The 19,513-nt window shown below is 39.0% G+C and overlaps 1 protein-coding gene across 4 annotated transcripts in view; it reads left to right on the top strand.

The window, feature by feature from the left end:
- Positions 1 to 19,513, top strand: part of CDC42SE2 (CDC42 small effector 2) — a 75,024-nt gene that overhangs the window by 15,938 nt on the left and 39,573 nt on the right. Inside the window, exon 1 of one of the 4 annotated variants that reach the window (XM_063129454.1) lies at positions 17,626 to 17,777. The exons of the other annotated variants lie outside the window; for them this stretch is intronic. The gene's annotated coding sequence lies outside the window, so the exon portion shown is untranslated. Of the gene's footprint in view, positions 1 to 17,625; positions 17,778 to 19,513 lie in introns of those variants that run through there. 4 annotated transcript variants of the gene reach the window in all.

Below are 19,513 nucleotides of genomic sequence, written 5' to 3'. Positions count from 1 at the left end.
GTGAAAACTGCAGGGGGTACAGAGCACGGAGGAGAGGATATCCTCCATGTTACGTCTACCTGCACTGGTTAGATGTTAGCCTCCGAATTCAGAGGCTTATGACTATTCCTTAGTAAATAATAATGTGGAACCTTTATGGGGAAGACGTTCATTATGGATTCTTGGAAATCACATGAAACTAGACTAGTCATGGTCACTACTTTGACTAGTCTGTGATCACTACTGAGAAGGGAAGCTTCCACATGTATGAAAGGGAAATGGTAATTTTTCACTGCCTCAGAACAAGTTCCTTTCCTCCATGTTTATGTCAAGAGGGGGTTGGAAAGATGTAATCAACAGGGAGGACAGCCATAGTTCTAGAGTGCTCCTTCTCCTAGTACTCAAGAGATGATAGAAGTGAAGAGTCAACTCTTGTCTGAGTGTTGGGAGAAGAAGTGATCCAGGCAGAGACAACTTTGCTAAAGATACTAGAGAAAACAGGAGATCAGGTTCCTGAATGTGCCTACAGTACATACAATTACACTACTGGTGAGGCTTTTTAACTCGCTCTCAACATAAATGTGGGGAAAATGTGTGCTTACCCAGAGGAAAACTCTATTTCCTTTATATACATGTTCCCTGCAAGAAGCTTGCTCCGTGTCATGGTTTTTTCCCTTGAACTATTGCAACGAAGAGCATTTTCCATAAAGACCTCTTTCACGTGCATGTGGACATACTTAACAGGTATTACATTCCATGTGAATTGTATCAGAGCTGCCGAAAGACCCATATTTCAAACACTTTAGAACTAAAGTGCTGGCAGAGGTTTTCCTTTGAAGATGTGTGTATGTGTGTGTGTGTGTGTGTGAGTGAGTGAGAGAGAGAGAGAGAGAGAGAGAGAGAGAGAGAGAGAGAGAGAGAGAAAAGTTGTCAGACAAGTGGCAAGAGCCAAAAATCCAAACCTTGTTTTAAACAATGTGCTATCTAATGTTTGCATGGTTAGTTGTGGTGATCTTATTATGCCCTTTGAGTAACTGTTCTCTTTGAACAATTACAAACTGATTCTAATTGGGTGTGAAAGCTAGGTGTCTGCGTCTGTCACTGTTGACTATTTTGATTTCCCCATTGCATTGCTCACAAGATGGAACATAGCTATGAATAGCATTATGTCTCTTTACTATTGTCTCTTGATGCTTCCACATGCACATCATTTCAGAGACATTTGAGCACACTACAAATGTCTCTCCCAGGGGGAGCACATTTTCTTCCTATCCACCTACAGCTTTGGATGTTCAGGGCAGCATTTGTTTGCCATTGAGCTTAGTATTGCATTTATATTTTATATATTATTTTATTAATCTTTTAGATTATTGCACTAAGTATAGTGCATGTCCATGTTCTGTATTCTAATTCCCCCCTATATTTATAATAGAAATAATTCATTGCAGTAACTTTGCATTCTGAATTAAGAGGTGAGCCTAAAAACACTGCAGTGCATCATTATTTGCTGGTGCCAATGTTGTCTTCTGTTTCAGATTCTCCCTTAGGAAGGTTTGTATTCATGTTCTTCCTTTTTCTGGGTTTCTTTTTGCCTGCATATAGGTAACAATGAGATTTGCCCTTTCATGGTTTTAGCTCATGTCTTTCTTTTCTCATATAGAGTAACATGCTACACAGCTGGCTTAGATACAGTTTGCTCAAATGTCTCTGAAATGATGTGCATGTGGAGATGAATAAAGACGCTTCCTATGTTGCAATTCCTATGTTCTCTTGGCTAAGGAAGATTTTTAGTTGTGTGATCATGAAACTAGAAGTGTGTTCATGGATACAAACAATTTCTCACTTATTTTAGAGTTACTGTTAGAAATCTTGTGAAGTGGTGGTGGGAGAAAATAAAAATTGTGGGATGAGCTTAAATTCACTTATCTTAAGGTGTAGGAGAAAGAAATAGCTTGTGTCATGACACTTGCTTTCATTTAAGTTTGGCCACTAGTAATGTGATCAGGTGTCATAAAATGACATTTGTTGGGTGCTGGATTTGTCAAATGTACAGTTCTTTGTGGAATGCACAGAGCTGGCCCTGACATTCTGCAGTGTAAAGTGACTTGCTTCAGGTGGCCCCATGGAGCCAGGGCAGAGGTTAGGGGTGGAATTCGGAGAACAGCTGAAGGCAGAAATGGGTGTCTGATAAAGCAAATGTTCACCCTAACATAGCCTCCCCCAATTTGGTGCCCACCAGGTTTGTTGGGATTACAGCTCCCAGAATCTGGGAGTTGTAGTCCAACTCAACTGGAGAGGGCCAGGTTGGGGGAGGCCTATGTGACAAAATGGTATTTTGTGTTTATATTTGTATATTTAAGTATTTGGTTCAGGTTTGGATTTGCTGTGGACAATTCTTTTCTTTTCTGGAAATGGTAAGTAAGTGGGAGGGGGAGTTAGAATGGTGAGCTGTGCGAATGGTGTCATCTGATTGGTTGGTTGATTTGAAATGGAGAAAAAGAGAGAACATAAGAAGTGCCATGCTGGATCAGAGTAAGGGTCCATCTAGTCCAGCATTCTGTCACACAGTGGCCAACCAGCCATCGGCCAAGAAGCAGGAGATGGTGCTGTTTTACTCTGTACAGCACCATGTACATTGATGGTGCTATATAAATAAATAATAATAATAATAACAGCACCCTCCCACCCATGTTCCTCAGCAACTGGTGCACACAGGCTTACTGCCTCAAATACTGGCGATAGCACACGATCGTCAGGGCTATTAGCCATTGATAGTCTTCACCTCCAGGAATTTATCCAACCCCCTTTTAAAGCCATCCAAATTGGTGGCCATCACTACATCTTGTGGTAGTGAGTTCCATAATTTAACTATGTGCTGTGTGAAGAATTACTTCCTTTTATTTGTCCTGGATCTCCCACCAATCAGCTTCATAAACCCAATGGAGGTTTGCTGTGGTGTTGATTATATCACTTCATTAGCCTTATTCAAGCATTCTGCTCCTGGGTTTAATCAACACATGAGGAGGGAGAGCAAGGACAAGCATGCTAGCTCTGCCCCCTCAGCCTTGTTATCTTCCACAGGTTAGAGGGATAACTTCAGCAGGGAGCTTCCCCCACTCAAGTAGGCCCTCCGCACAATGTAGAACCTATAGCAGGGACAAGCAACCGTTTTGGGTCATGGGCAATTTGAGAAATTGTCCTAGAAACTGTTCTGGGCACCACCACAAAATGGTTGCCATGGGAGGCATAGCAGAAGACAAGTAACCTGCCCAAAAGACAAGACAGAGGCCAACACACTAAACATCTCCTTTGAATCCACAGTTTTCAGCTTCAGCAGAAACCTATTTCACAATGTTTTTATTTGTTTTAAAAAGTATGAGGGATAGGGCACCTTCACAGGTGCCAAGAAAGATATCCAGGGATGCAATGGTGCCCGCTTACGTACATGAATAGAGAAGTGGGGGGGCCTCCTGCAGAAGTTATTCTTGAATTTGTGGATGCTGATAGTGACTGCACACTCTTCCATGCTTTTCCCATTCATGATGATTCTACTCAGAGATAGAACTCCAGCTAGAGCTATTGTGTGTGAGGTATGGAAACTGAGGAAGTGGCATTCCACATATGAGGACTTAGTCATTGTACCACCAATGGTGGTCTTGTACCACCAATGCTGATCCTGTTCTTTGGTTGAGACTACTTAATCCCTAAGTAGATTGAAACCTCTATCTAGTAGTACCCTAAGGTAGCCTCCAGTGTGGCCAGATGTCTTGTACTATAGGGCCTCATCACTTCTAAACATCCTAGTCTGATAAGAGCATAAAAGGAATTTCTACAAGCATGCAACATAATTTCCCTTGTTTTGAAGTAATCATTTGTCAATCCCAGCGGTAGCACCAGAAGTAAAATGCTATGTAATGTGAGGGCTATTTTACAGGGTAAACACAGGTAGGTTTCTGAGGTATGTGTGTTCATTATTTGTCAGAGTAATGTTTAAATACTTATATGAAAGCATATTTGCTTTGAGATTTCATAATCTTGCTGAGTGCATCCTGTTGATATGAATGTAAAATAAGGCATAAGGAAAGTGCAAAGGTTAGCGGAGTGCATTTATTATACTGCAATTTAAAATAAAACACAGCAAACTTATTTTTAGCAGTGAATGTAATTTCTACCAACTTGAGTTCGGCCTTGGTCCTCTGAGATAGGAGCAGATTATGACATTACTATGTTACTCAGAAAATTAGAATATTAGACTGCACTTGTCACATCCCCCCTTAAATACACTAAATAAAAAGCAATCTATATATCCAATGAACCTAAATACAAATGTCATCTGTGATAGTAATTCCTCTCTCTTTTTTAAAACAAAATTAACTTTGAGGTTTTGTTCCATAGAACATACTGCCACAGTTTTTAATAAACTTAATTAGACCTTACCACTAGGGAATGCTGCCTCAGCTATAAAAATGTTTAACTGATGTCATTAAAATACACCCTCTCTGCCTAAAAGAAATTCAGTAACCTGGTTCTTATGGCATATGCATGGAATTGAAATCACCAGTAGGGACAACGTTTCAAAATGAACAAAAAGCAAAATGTTCAATAGGGGAAATTATTTACAAAAAAGGAATTAAATTTCACTCTTCAAATACCAGGTTAATTTTCTTAAAGGTTCTTAAATTAAATATACTTTGTTACCATAATAGGTAAGAAAGTCTTCTCCAGCTAAATAAGCTCTCAAAATCAGTCCAGATGAGATTTCCCTAAATTGTATCCCACAAACAGGAACACGTTTAGGAAACTCCATAAACTTACAAATAGGAACAGATACTGTACACCAGTCTTCCTCTGCCTCCAGCTCTTCTTGCTTCTTGTGACTTCTAGGTTGATTCAAATGTTTCATGGACTACTTGCTGAGGTTTTGAAGTTGGAACCTAAAATGTATTACGTGTAACAATCTTTTTAAAAAGTATCATATACAATAGTGCTTTGCATTCCTGACATGAATAGGATTGTCCTCCTATCCTTGCCTAGTCAATAGAGCAGTTCATTATGCCTACTTCACTTCAGGCTCCAGCTCAAAGCCTTTATTCTGGCTCTATTCAAGCTATCTAGTAGTACCCTAAGGTAGCCTCCAGTTCAGCACCTGAGCTTCAGGATAGGTCAAGTTCAGCACCTGAGCTTCAGGATAGGTCTATATTTTGACAGCCCTCATGCGAGCCAGTGTGGTGTAGTGGCTAAGGTGTTGGACTGGGAGTCGGGAGATCCAGGTTCTGGTCCCCACTCAGCCATGGAAACACACTGGGTAACTTTGGGCCAGTCACAGACTCTCAGCCCAACCTACTTCACAGGGTTGTTGTTGTGAGGATAATATGGAGAGGAGTAGGACTATGTATACCGCCTTGAGTTCCTTGGAGAAAAAATGGCGGGATATAAATGTAATAAATAAATAAATAAATAAAAAAGCCTCAACCTGACTCTAACATCCACCCCTTCTTCTCACCGAAAGAAGCCTGTTTCTTCAGCCTTTCCTCATACAATTTGATCTATATAATCTATAATTCTTGTAGCTCTTTAAGTGTGTTTTTTATAGTACTGGTTTATTAAACCAGTGCTATTTTTTTTAAAGAGCAGGTTTTCCAAGAAAGGAGAAGAGGAATCTTTCCATTTACTAACCTTTGTTGTAATTGAGAGGGGAGAGTGTCTGATTATGAAACAAGACAATCGGAAATCTATCTATTTGCTTTTAACCCTGGAAATTGTTAGGCTAAATAGCAAGAACAGATGGGGAAGTAAAATCATCATGGTACTATGCTCATCAGAGCATGACAGGGAATTTAACCTTAAATAGATTGGATCTGGTTTCATGGCACTTTCATGAATTTCTAAATAGCATTTGAAGTACCTCTCTGGTAACGAGCCTCTGAAGACCAGTACATTGGAATTACGATATGCAAATATCTTTTGTTTCCACAATAAAAACAGGCTGATTAATATTCATATGTAATATAAACTAACTTTGACAGAAGGTCCAGGTGCTTCATGACCCTCAGTTAATTGAGTGAATTATTTTTGACAGTAATTAATTCTCCTGTTGCCCCTGCTGGCATTGGCATTTATAGTATCCCATCTACATTTAATTTAGAAATGTGTTCTTATTTTGAATGTTCCAATTTGCTGTTTCTTGCTTTTCTGGAATAGGAGGAGTAAGTCACTAGTCTGTATGAGGAAAGAAGCCCATTGTTCTCCTCAAAATTGCTTTAAAAGTGGAGTTGTTCCTTGGAAAAATAGCTCCTTTGGTGTTGAAACAAGTTGAATGGACTTGAAATGTTCCATCCAAAGTATTTTTCTCATTCCTGAAAAGTACTGAACTTCTTCCACTAGAGGAAAAGGAAATTGAAGAAAAACTGCAACCCGTTTAATGGCTGTTCTGACTGGATTTGAATATGTATAGTTTACTTGCATTTTGAGGAGGAAGAACGAAAAACATGTTTAATATAAAGCTACCCAAGCACTTTTGTTCAGTCAGTCTATTAACATTTCATTAGAATCTTAAATTCATGTTATAAAGCTCCAGGTTTTGATTGGATTTGCCATATGGTATAGATCGCCATGTTTTACCTTGATTCTAGACGTGCCACCCAGTGCCTTTTGAGGCATTAGGTGACCCAGGTTCTTAACTTCCTTTTTTTACTTTTTAAATAAGTCTCCAGTCCTTGTAGTTTGAGAGACTTGAGATAAAGTGTGAAGTATTCTGCCCAATTGTTCAGTAAGAAGCAAGTGTGCTCCTGCCTCCTAGTGTTCTTGCCCAGTGGTTCCCAATTAGCTAAGTACTGTGGACCCCTTGTTTTTCAAATGCCAAGCCATGGACACTCTCCTTTTGAAAAAAATGTTATCTTTATGGTAGTTACCTGTGCAAAGCAATTTTTTTGGAGAAAATAAGGGGTAGCCTCAAATTTTTTAATCTCAAATCTGGAACAACATTGAGCCGATTTCTATGCTTGTTCCTCATATAACAAAATGTGGAAAATGTTTGTTCACAAAGATATGTGGAACAAAAGGGAACTAGACGTTTCAAAGCTTTTTCACCTTCTTATAATCAGGAAAAACCTTTACCCAGAATTGGTCCAGTCTACATTCTTTGAAAAATGATTTCAATGAACCATCACAAGTCACGTCAACAAGTGCATCTTGCTCTTTTGCAGATAGAGTTGTTAGTTGTACATCACCACATTCCAAAGGATTCCTTATCCATGAGTTTTCAGGATTAGGTGCAGGGAAGTAATCTCTGAAGCTAGTCGCTAAATCACGCAGATGCTCAGTGATGTTATATTTTACTTCTGGTAGGAATTCGTCATCAGTGAACACCAGAAATGAATGGTGAATATGTGAATGGTGTCACGGACTCCCTGGAGTCCATGGACCACCAATTGGGAACTACTGTTCTAGCCCAAGGGTGCATAACCAGCAGGCTGCATGCAACCTCCCAAAGGCCTGTTGTGCGGCCCCGTGAGCCCTTTGCTGCCTAATGGTGGCAGGGAAGCAGCAATCCCAATTGCATTCATTGAAGCGGAAACGTTTTAACCTCCCAACAGGCACCCTGAAGCAGCCAAGATTGCTGTTTCTGCACCACAAATGCAGATGTGGCAGCATTGAGGGTCTTCCCTTCCCTCAGTGACTTTGAAGCAACCTTTCCCCACCCCAGCAACCTTGTTGGGCTGGGGCAAGGTTAAAACTATCACAGTTATCCGAAGCCTTCCCTCACCCTAGTGTGTGTGGGTATATGCAAGTGTACACATAAACGTGATGCTAGCCCTCAGGCAGACACTGGATGCAGCCCTCTCAGCAAAAAATATGGAGCACCCCTGTTCTAGCCAATAAATAGAAACCAGTATCCTGTTTATTTTACCCTTGTTGACCAATTATACATCAGCAATGGCTGTTAATTGGTCTGGAGGAGAGAACCTAGGAGAACGTGAAATCCAGATTGGCAGTCATAATCAAAGGTGAGCCCTCAAAATGGAATCATTTGAAATTATTCTCTCTGCATCATCTCGCACATTTGCAATCTGTTTATGACTCGTGTTGTTTTGGAATCCGCGTTGGAGCTGCTTCATGGACAGTCTTGCCTTGTAGCTATGAACAGGCAGATTGAATTTGTTTTCTTTAGTGATAAAATTCCAGGCTTTAATGTCAAACTGTGCAACTGTTAACATGGAGACGAGTGATATTTCTGCATATAGCCAGCAAAAACTATTCTAATATTAGCAGATCCAAAGTATATTTGTGTAAGGGACTTTGGCACTGCACTGTTTGCACCATAGAGTTCTATGGATAATGACAAAGGATATAGTATTCTGAAATGACGAAAGAGTTGCTCCCTTTTACTGACAACAAGTCTGGCATCTATGACTGAGTGCCTCTTGGCATCTATGGTATGTCTTTCTTTGTGATACTCTGTTCTTGTGTGCTGTGTAGTGTGGTGTCCTGTGTCTCAATTTCAACCAGCTTGCCTAAGGTAGCAATAGCCTCACAGATGCTGCTTTACCTCAGTGGTGGCCTGGGGTGAGATGGCAAGTGAAGATGGCAAAGGAAAAGAGGCTTAGGTATTGCCTCAGTCCATCTTGCTTACTTACATAATAGCTGAGGACCCAACATATATGCAGTGCCTCTTAGTCTGCAGTACTTCCACATAAAGTACTGGAATAAAATTTGCACTTTTAAGACATCAGTTTAAATGTTTCTAAAAATATGACAGTTCCAGGTTTCCAAGATGCATATGCAGTGGTGTTTACAGACAGTGTACATGTGAAATTTACTTCCACACTTTGTAGACTGGTGTAATACTGCGGGGTCTTCCTGTAACAGTCGGAATATGTAGCATTAACCTCAGGCTGTGTTCTCAAGCACATATAATTTAAGTTTCTGTTGGGACTTACCTTGCATGTACATTGGTTGAGGACTTAAGTGTAAGGTCCCATAGGCATAGAATGGAAGGAAAAAGCCATCTGAAATAAATACTAAATTGTTAGATTCTGTCACACAGATTAATCATATATCTTGCCCAAAGTGGAAGCAAAATTCTCTCTCCCCCCCTCCACACTAACATTTGAGGGGAAAGGTTTAAACAACAACAGCAACAAAATCCAAAGGGTTTCATATATATAAATGCAATTATATTTGTGAAGGTCGAAAGACCATTAATTTCAGCTCTGTTTAACAAATGGTTGTTACATGGATTAACTGATTTTTGTTGTTGGAGGCCCATTAGGTTGCTAATAATATACAACCATCTGTAAAAGCACAGTCTACTGGGATGTTTACAACCAGCTGTACTCATGTTTTCACAGGACCATTGCATCCAGTAATCAATCATGTATTTATTATTTATAGCGTTCAATATTTTTCCTATAGCTAATATATCATACAATTGCCTGTAGAGATAATTATATTTGGGACCCTATGCATATATTACTTTGTGGGTTCTTTTTTTAAAAATAAATAAAGTGCAATACTGTTAAAATATAATGTAGTCTAAAACTTTGTTATTAATTTGGTTTTAATGATGTCTTGCTATGAATAGGCAGCAGAAATTTTGCCATGGTGTTTGATTCATTTGGGTCTTTTTCTGAGTCTTATATATGTGCACAGTTAGAAATTTTTCAGAAGTGTTCTGATTTTGGTACACTGCTAAGTGTTAACAACTGGTCTTTTTTTCACATCTCCGTATCACTCTCCTATGCTTTTCTACAAGCCAAAGTTTGCTTTCGTTATTGACTGAATCCAATGTTAAATACATATTGTACAGTAGAAGTGCAAATAAGCTTAATGACGACAAATGTCCCAGAAACTAATAATCTGTTGATTTCTTAACACTCTGGGCTTACTGAAAGGCCATAGGTAGAATAGGGATTTGTTATTGCAACATAATGTCAATTTGTGAACCGCCCAGCGAGCTTCGGCTATTGGGTGGTATAAAAATGTAATAAATAAATCCATATTGATAGTGCTCCAACTATTATTTTTTTTACAACCCATAAGCACCTGGGAATGTAACAGTAGTTCTTCCTCAGTGTTTGATCAAAGATAAGCTTCAAATGAATTGTGCCATAGCTGTGTTTGTGGTCTTATGAACCTTCATGTCAATTAACTTATTAAGTGTGGCTGCAGGGATTCTGGGAGTTTCAGTCTAAATATGCATAGGATTGCATCCTAAATTGCTCAGTAGCTGCCCTGGGCATTTTCTGATACAGTAGGCACCAAATTGCAACATGTTCAAAAAGAAGTATTTTTGTCTTTGATGTGGTGTCCCTGAGGACTTATGTATTTCCTGCTCAGTGTTGATGCTGAAGGAAAGTTCTCTTCATCTTGAATGAAACCATGAGAGAAACTGCTATCTATATGTTTCTGTAGTTGGGGGTGGGGGAAAACCCTTCTCTGTCTAATATTTAATAATAGTCAATTGTACTAAGTCTTAATGACAATGAAGATACTAATATTTTAAAAGTTTAGAGATAGTCACAACGGATTTTTTTATTATTATTGTTTGTGACAGTTCTGGGTTAATAAAGCTACAAGATATAAACAGTTGCACCAGTGAAGAAAGATGGTCCTACCAAGAATCTAAGGTTATATCACTAGGACAATGAAAAATCATTACGCAGTATTGAACGAATTATGCTAAATTGCGCTAAATGAATTGTGCTAAAACTTACACTGCCAACTATACTACCAATCTATCCTGCTTTACTTCTCCCATTCTTGCTACTCTTCTCCCTCCTCAAAATTTTCCCTTTCCTATTGTATCCCTCACTTACTGTAAGTACAACTGAAAGTTTACTGGCACTTCAAGCCACTTCAAATAGTCAATTTCTGATGTGATATTATCCTGTCACTTTTTGTTTTGTTTTGATTTTTTACACAGAACATCATTTTAGGCAGGATTCTATGGAACTGACCAATGGCTGTATAAAAGCCCATGATTTTATCACTGGAGGCTGAATTCCTGACCAGTCCACTTTACTAATTGTCTCGCATACCTTTCAAGAATTTCTTCTGTTGAAATGTTTTTAGATGTATACAGTTTTGCCAACTATTACAAAAGCCATCTTCTGGCTGAAAACATTGTGTCACTATAATGGGTCCTCAGGTTTTCCAGTTTTGGCGGGTGGGGGACCCACACCTCAGGAACTTGTTTTGAAAATAACAGTATAACTTGTCAAGTGTATTTTCCCCCTTTATTTTATTGTATGCCTCACTCTTTTAAAATATATATTTAAATATTCTTCCAAATTAACTATACTCAGGTCATTGGTTTCTAAATGAATGGACCTGAAGAACATTTTGCTTTCTTGGAACAACTTCTGGCAGACACATGTGACTTGTGAAGCTTGGTTGGGCTAGATTTTCCGCATGACTCTTCATATGTAAATAGTCATGATTGAGTGGCTGGAATTGTTCAAGTGGGAGGGGGGGCAGCAAGGGCTCTATTCTGTGTGTGTGTGTGCACTGAGAAAATATAATGAAGCCTTTTGTACCCCTTCCAAAGACCTGCATTTCAGCAGGAATTGGCTGTGCAGCTGCAACCCTGGCAACTAGACCTAGCAGAAAAGAATTAGGGCAGTCGTCCAAAATGCGAAGCAGAGAGAGTGGTCACATTTGCAGTTGAGCGAAATGCCAAACCTCTGTGATAAGCAAGATCACCACTTTCTAAGGCAGAAGGATCAATTTTTGTTTTCTTTATTGGTTTTTCTAATAAAATAAAATAAAATAGTAACTTTCCAATTGGTTTTGCTAGGTTTTTTTTTAATTGCAAGACTTTTTTTTAACTTGTAAGACATTTTGAGCTGGACCATGAGAACTTTGCAAGTACTTGAAGTGATGTTACAGGCATGTAAAGCTTTAAAAGCCCTTAGTTTCAGTCCTCCACTAGGCAGCATTGAAAATGCTTATTTTATTATACTGTGTGTGTGAATGCCATTATATTTTTTAAACACATGTAATATTTTTAATGAGTTCTGTTTCTCTGTTCCCATCTGTCTATTGCTGTACCAATTTTTTTTAATAAGATGTGCTTTTTTTAACCCTTGTTGGTAAGCAGCACCTATTGTAGCATAATCCATTGAAGGAATCTTCAGTGAGAATAAGATATACATCTTTAGGCATGTGATTTGCTGTTTACACAAGCACTGATTTAATCAGGATAATTGTGCTGATATGAATACAATAGGCTTCATTAATTACCCAGCTGTTTAAAGTGATTCAACAAGCAGAGTTTCACTACAGGCTTGGTGGAGGGGAGATGAATGTACTATGTCTTTTTCTAAGCAAGGTTTGAACGATATACTTTATGCCAAACGATCTATAATTGAGTTGCAGACAAATTGATATTTGTGAAAATAACTACTGAATGTGTAAGAAATTGTAGATGGCATCTTTAGAACACGAGGCATCACACTGCCCTTTCTTCTAACAAGCACAAAGACATGAATCTAGCTATGGACAACATAGTTATTTTTTCAGCATACTAAGCATAGACTATATGTAAAACTGCAGGTAACTTTTAGGAACTTGAGTTTCTGCAAATAAGTTTTTTTGGCATTGTTTGCTGAAGAATCTAACAAAAGCAGTGCAGATCCATAATAGCCTACAAATGTCCAGATTCTCCTTCTCCATAGTAGAGAACCCAGTGTAAAGGAGATCAGTGCTATCAGTTCTCTGCAGGGTGGATTTACGATTTAAATCACTACTCAGAAAGACTTGATTTAATCATGTGACTTCCCCCCCCCCAAAAAAGTGCACTCTATTCATTGAATTTTTTGAAACTTAGTATTTAAGAGAGCTCTCTGTGTATTAGACGAAAGTTGACAATAGCTCTAACTGTCTGATGTTTCATGTTTGATTTTTGATGGATCGCAATAAAGATGTATGGTATGGTAAGGGGTTGATTCTGTGTACATAGATTTGCAAAGGAACAATGGGATTGTGATCTCTGCAGACACAAATTCACAGGGTTTTTAAAAAACTTTTTATTAAACATCAATACAAATCAATACAAATCAATACAAATAAAACAATACTACATAATACACAATAATATAAAATAAACATTTGACAACATATATTCTAGCTTAACTCTATTGACATAATCATACTTAACATAAAAGTGCACCCCCCACCCACGGGATCTTATTCATGTTTCCAAAATCTCATTGCTTCCTCTGGAGGTGTTTTCCCTCTCCCCTTTGATAAAACAAATTCTATAAACTGTTTCCATATTCCCTCAAAATCATTCGTTTTTATCATCTCTCTTCTAACTTTTATATTACATGTTAATTTATCGTTAATAGCAATATCCCATATTTCTACCAATCTTCTATATGATAATGAACCTTGAACCTTCCAGTTTCTAGATATCATTAATCTTGCTGCTATTAACAAATTCGTTATCAATTCTTTTGTCTCTTTATTACAGTTTTGAGAACTGTAAAACCAAGCATCTGTGATAATATCTCCTAGATAGAAAATTTGTCCAATAATCTTACAGAAACCTCTGGAAGAGCATGACATTGTGAATGGATTAATGGAATTCATTTACCAAAAATTTAAATATTGCATAAATATACAGCCTCATGCTACATAATTAAAAACGAATCCTTATTTCATCATGAATAACCTTTGGACTATAATGTATCTTAAAAATTTTATTAAAATTTTTATTTAAAAAAATTATTTAAAAAATCCATTTAAAATTTTTAAAAATCTTATTTTTAAAAAAAAAAAAAGTCATTGATTTTAATCCACCCTGGTCCTCTGGTTCCTCTCCACAATTTAAACAGATATGCTTCTATGCACATCAATATAGAATTCAGTAATACAGTGCTTGTTCATGGGAGCTTTCTGCAAGGCCTCGTGGAACTAGAAAGTTTGAGATAAGTCTTACGTTTGTTAGAAATGAATAGTGCAAAATCATAGAATGCAAAGACACTCTGAAAACTCCATCCTGGAATTGGTAGCCTTGAATGCACATCATAATACTAGCTAGACCGAGGATAATATAGGCTATCATCCACAGGGTTACATGAATAAACAATGCTATTGCTGCAGACCAAACATGGATGTATGCAAATCATTGCACAATCCATGGGTTGTAACCAGTTGAGGCTATCCGCCAGCAAAATGGATTCTTCCTCCCCACCCCTCTGCCCCAGCCCTCCATCATCAATCTGTTCTAGAAGGTTGGTGGACGCTCCAGAGCAGCTTTGTAGGTGCCAGAGGGAGGAGAGGGAGGGGAAGCCCCATTGTCTGAGTAGGTCTACTCATGTGAGATTTGATTGAACCCTCTGCATGACTGAGTGAGACTTTTGCAAGCAAAAGAGTTTCTCTGAATGCAGCGTGATTGTCCTCATGCAAGAGATATAGTAGATTCACAGCTGGTATCAGCTTTTACATATGGGAAAAGATCTCTGGATCCTGGCCATGTAATACTGTGATCTTGGCTTTCCCCTTTCTTCTATCTCTGATTGCAAACTGTATGAAATGCAAGCAAATAGCCCCTGGTCGTTTTGCTTCGCTTGCAGACATGCTACTTTTGAGCAGAAACACTGAGGTTTTTGAAAGGGTGGTAAATATCTAGCTGCTACAGTCAATGTATGTCTAAAGCATCATCCCATGTAGGTTTCCCTTTTATCTCTATCACATGTCAGCATGGATTGTGTGGTCTGCAAAGTGAGATATGTGTTTTTGAGTCCTTTGAACAGCATCCATTTGGATAACTTCCCACATCTCAGGTTTACCTTAGAGAAGCTACTAACAGAAGCGCTTGCAGCTTTTCTTTTGAATAGTCAATAGTGTGCTCTGACCACGTTTTTAGGCTTTGCACAATAGTCTTACCATTTCAGTGACTGTAATGCAGTTGCACAGGTAATGGAGGCAGAGTGGGATACAGCCTTGTTGCAAGGTATAGTTATGTGGCTTTTACCCTCCATACTGTTTTAAAATCTGACTAAATGTGATTTAGTGCAAGAGAACATTAACATGTGTAATTATCATTATTATTGAAAACAACTGTGTAGAAGATTTTGAGGTTTCAAGGCAATAGTTAATTACTTATTCATTAAAAATGATGCATATCCTGTTGCTGGAGGAAGAAGTAGTCCTGCTAAATATCATGTAACCCATATTTTATCTGCTACATTTCAAGCGATCATCAACCTACAACTGAAGTTTCATTGCACAGTTGAGGGAATGCAGGCAGCTCACACCTGCATGGAAAGCAAGGCTGCAATCCTATGCATTTTTATTTGGGTCTTGCATTGAACACAATGGAACTTATTATTAAATTAACAAGTATATGATTGGATTGAAAATAGGCAGGAAAATACAATTATAGTATAAAACAGCCTTCTCCAACCTGGTGTCCTCTGGATGTACCTGATTACAGCTCCCATCATCTCAGCCAGCATGGTCAACTACATGAGAGTGCTGCAATTCATTACATATGGAGGAGACTAGGTTGGGGAAGGCTAGTATAAAAGATGGACACAGTATAGATGTGATAGTTTTCATCTCCAGGTGGAAGAGGGACTAAAATTTGGAAGCATATTTCTTAAACTTCAGATTTTTGAAAAACAGAGGTCAGAAGCCCTTTAAATGAGAAGCATCTTAAAATTAGGGATGGAGAGTGTCTTCACAGGGTTTTTCCTATGGCTTGGGTGTGTTGTGAGGTCCTTTACAGCACATGACATTGTGGCCAGCTGCTTCTGTCTCAAAAATTCACAAAAATTCACAATTCACAATTCGCAGAATTGTTTTATTGCGTTCTTTTTAAATTAAAGCGGCTCCTATTTGCTCACTCTGAAATGTGCCCCCATTCCTCCGTATTAAATCCTGGGCAGGCCTGTGACCTGGCCATGATGTGGTCAAGGGGTGGGGCTGCCTCTTTCCCCCATCACTCCTTTTCCAAGCCTTATGTCATTGAGAACCATAATTATACACTTCCTTATTGCTATGTTAATCGCTTCTCCAATGCTGTATTAGTTCACTTTTCTGATGTTGTGTTGTTTAGCGTCTCTGATGTTGCATTATTTAGCTTCTGTGATGTTTGGAGTAATTATGGTTCGGAATCTATAACTCTGTGACAGGTTTGCTGGAATGGGGTGAATTGGGGTGGTGGGGTGCTCTGATAGGGAGCCTTCAGACCCTGTTCAGGGTCATTGGGGATTTTTGCTTCCTCAAGGAAAATTGAGCCATTTCCCCCTATCACCCTATTTTCCCCTATTCACCCATTGCCTCTGTTCCAATCCATTTTTCCCCTTTTGGAATAATTCCACTTATCCAAAACTGCGCATTTCTGGAGTTTTGAACAGGGAGCTTTGATTATTTCCTTTGACATTGTGCATCTCCAGTTTATCAAAATAGAAATCTGCTGCATTAATTCCTTCCCATTCCTATTCATACAATCAGTAGCAGGGGAAGCCTAGAGATGGGCAAGTGGTAAGCTTCTCTCATTGATGATGTAGGTTCTACCCTACCCCAAACCCGGAAGTATGCTTTTCCCAGCACTGAAACCCCAGTTTTTAAGGGTGGTTGGCTCCACTGTGAAACATTGATGGAGCAGAGCCGCTTTCATCATATTGCGGAGAATAAGAGCAATGCGCTTTCCTCCCGTGCTCATCCAGATGGGGGTATAGACTAAAACATGTGTGGATTTTTATAAAAAAATAATTCCAGAAAATTAAATGAAGGGATTCTTCCTGGAAAGCTGATGAATCATTTTTCAAGGATGAGGGAATTCATATGACTGAAGAGTATCTATTCAGTTTGACTTTGTGGAACTGGGTGTGTGTTTTCTGTGAAAAAAAATGATGTTGTGAAATGGGCTAGGTTTCCTAAAAATTGTACTGCCCCTGCAGAACATATTAGCTCCACATATTTCACAGCTAATTTGGATACCTGCAATATTGTTTAGTAGCTCTACCGATATGGCTGCAGGCAAATTTTGAAAGTGTGTCCCTAGGGAAAGGGCAACTAAGCAGTATGCACCGAAGTTTGGGAAGAGTGGCAAAAATATTTGGAAGCCTCTACTCTAGTAACATGATGAATGATAAAACCTAGCCTGCATTTATCAACAGGTTCCAACCTGTCATATTTTAAAATTGCTAAAATTCTTCAGTATATTGTCTGGTGATGCTGAGTGCCTGGCTAAGAGATTTTTTCTTTTATTTATAACATAATCAATATTTTCACAATGTTTTACTAAAACTCCTGCATGCTGCCTTTTCAGGAATTATTTTAGCTGGAGCTGTGTTAGCAGGTGCTGATCTCATTAAGATCGTACCGTATCTGTTCAGATATAACTGCATGCGTTTTGATCCTAATGGATGTATCGTGATATCAGTAGCCAGAAATATATGCAGACACAACAACTGGTTAACAACCTATATTTGCAGTATCATATTAGCTCAATTGGCTTTGTTTATTGGAATTAATCTTGCTTGGGACAAAAGTTATAATACAAACTGTTTGTTTAACAAGCAAATCATAGGTTGTGGAGTTAGAGTAGAAGCAGTAAAAATGTCAGATTTCAATCTACTTTACTGCCCTTGTACATGCAGGCACAGCAGTTTTGCAGGGCAACTGTGGCCCTTCCCCCTCTGGAGAATAACTTGTGGTGAATGGTACTGAATTCTTATATGTAATGTCAGCCAATTCTCAAAGCCATTATTATCTCATGTCCTCCAGAAGTGGGGAACAGCAACAGCGTGAGGAGGTACTACCTTTGTTGTTTGCAAGATGAGGTAAGGCTGTGAAAAGTTATCATTTTATTTAATGGAGCAGCTTAGATCTAGTTGTAGCCCCTTATTAGATAAGAGTCAAAGGCTTATGTGTTCATAGATGAGGAAAATAAAATCATAACTGTACTGTTTGTTTGTGTTCAAGCAGTCTACTGCTTCAGGAGGATTCGGTTGAACTGTTGTACATCTTTGACATGTCCTATATCTACCCTTTATAGTAATGCATTGATTCAGTAATGCATGTAACATGTAAGAACCTCAAAAGCACTTTTGAGGAGTAGCAGTCCATTTTGTGTTCTGGCCAACCCAGTAGCCCAGGCTACTGAAGAGAGGCAGAAATCCCTCAGCGCCTCCCAAGAACATTGAACCAGGACACTGAAGGCGGAAGTGGTTTCATACCTTTCCCCAGAAACGTTGCCTTTCTTTAAGATTTCCTCTGCTTGTAGGCAAAATTTTGTGTGGTATTTTTGTTCAGCTTTTTCTTTTTTTTAGAAGAGTAAGCTATGCATGGATTTAAAAGCCAGACTGAAAAGCAAAAATAAGTTGTGCGCATCACTAACACTGGAAAACTGGCTTGAACTCTTCCTATTCTCCCCAACACCCCCACAATATGTCCTAAATTGAACTTTTAACTATTGCTTTTCATTCAGCTTTCTCTTGCCTTTGCAGGTTTGGGCCTGCTAGATACAGAGTTTCCTGCTGTCTGTCCCCCGGTCTGTGATGCCTGCAGGCCGGGGGACATGACGACAGCAGGAAACGCTGGCTGGGGACAATGCGGTAGCCAGGAAAAGCGGCGGAACGGTCCACACACCCGTGGTTCCGGCCTCAGCCCGACCTAAGGCCGGACCGCGGGAAAAACCGGCCCAAAAGTGGATCTAGTTATCCTGGGTCAAGGGAGGGTTTAGCCCGGCCTGACCCTGGGATCCCCTGTGCGTCATCTGCACGCACAGCAGGGAGCCCGGGCCTCGCACGGGCTAAACCCTCGTCTAGCAACGGCCTCAGTCATAGATCTGTTGAAATCAATGGGACTTAAATAACAACAAATGAAGGTCTTATTGATTTCAATAAGTCTACTCTAAAGCCAGATCTACACCAAGCAGGATATAACACTTTGAAAGCTGTTCAAAAACAGTATATGGAATGTGTTATGGGCCCCGACAGTGGTCAATACCATTATAAACTGTTATAAAGCGGTAGTGTAGATCCTCCACTAATCTGGATCTGAGCAATTGTGCCTAGGATCAGAGTATTAATGAAGGGAGATTCTGCACAGCTTAGAAGCCCATCAGCAGTTACATGATGGATGGTTCTAACATATAGTTGCTTTTCCAAAGATACACGCATTCAGCAAGCAATGTAGTTCAAGGGAGGCAGACTATGTGCTATGAAGGAGCTGGGCTGATGGGGAGAACCTGATGCCAATACTTGTACATAGGAGGATGTGATGAAGTAGACTTTTTAGTTTAAAGCAATTTGCTTGGCAGTTAGTCATTTGGTAGTTGTGTCTTGGATTGATTAGAATGAACTACTAATGTAAAATAGCAATATGAAAGAAAATAAAGGAAGGCCTCTTTAATTTGCATGAACTGTATGATACACTGATTTGATGAAATGTCTTCCAAATTTTGAAAGTAGATAATGTATATAATCAGGTTTCATATAACCAAACATGTTTGTAATTATAGACCTTAAAGGACACATTCTATAAACCATTTGGGTACCTTGGCTAGCTGCTTCTT

The sequence above is a fragment of the Elgaria multicarinata genome, chromosome 6 (genome assembly GCF_023053635.1).
Source record: "Elgaria multicarinata webbii isolate HBS135686 ecotype San Diego chromosome 6, rElgMul1.1.pri, whole genome shotgun sequence".
In the NCBI taxonomy this organism is placed as follows: domain Eukaryota; kingdom Metazoa; phylum Chordata; class Lepidosauria; order Squamata; family Anguidae; genus Elgaria; species Elgaria multicarinata.
The sequence above is the reverse complement of the archived record's forward strand: the minus strand, read 5'-3'. Positions and strand labels throughout refer to the sequence as shown.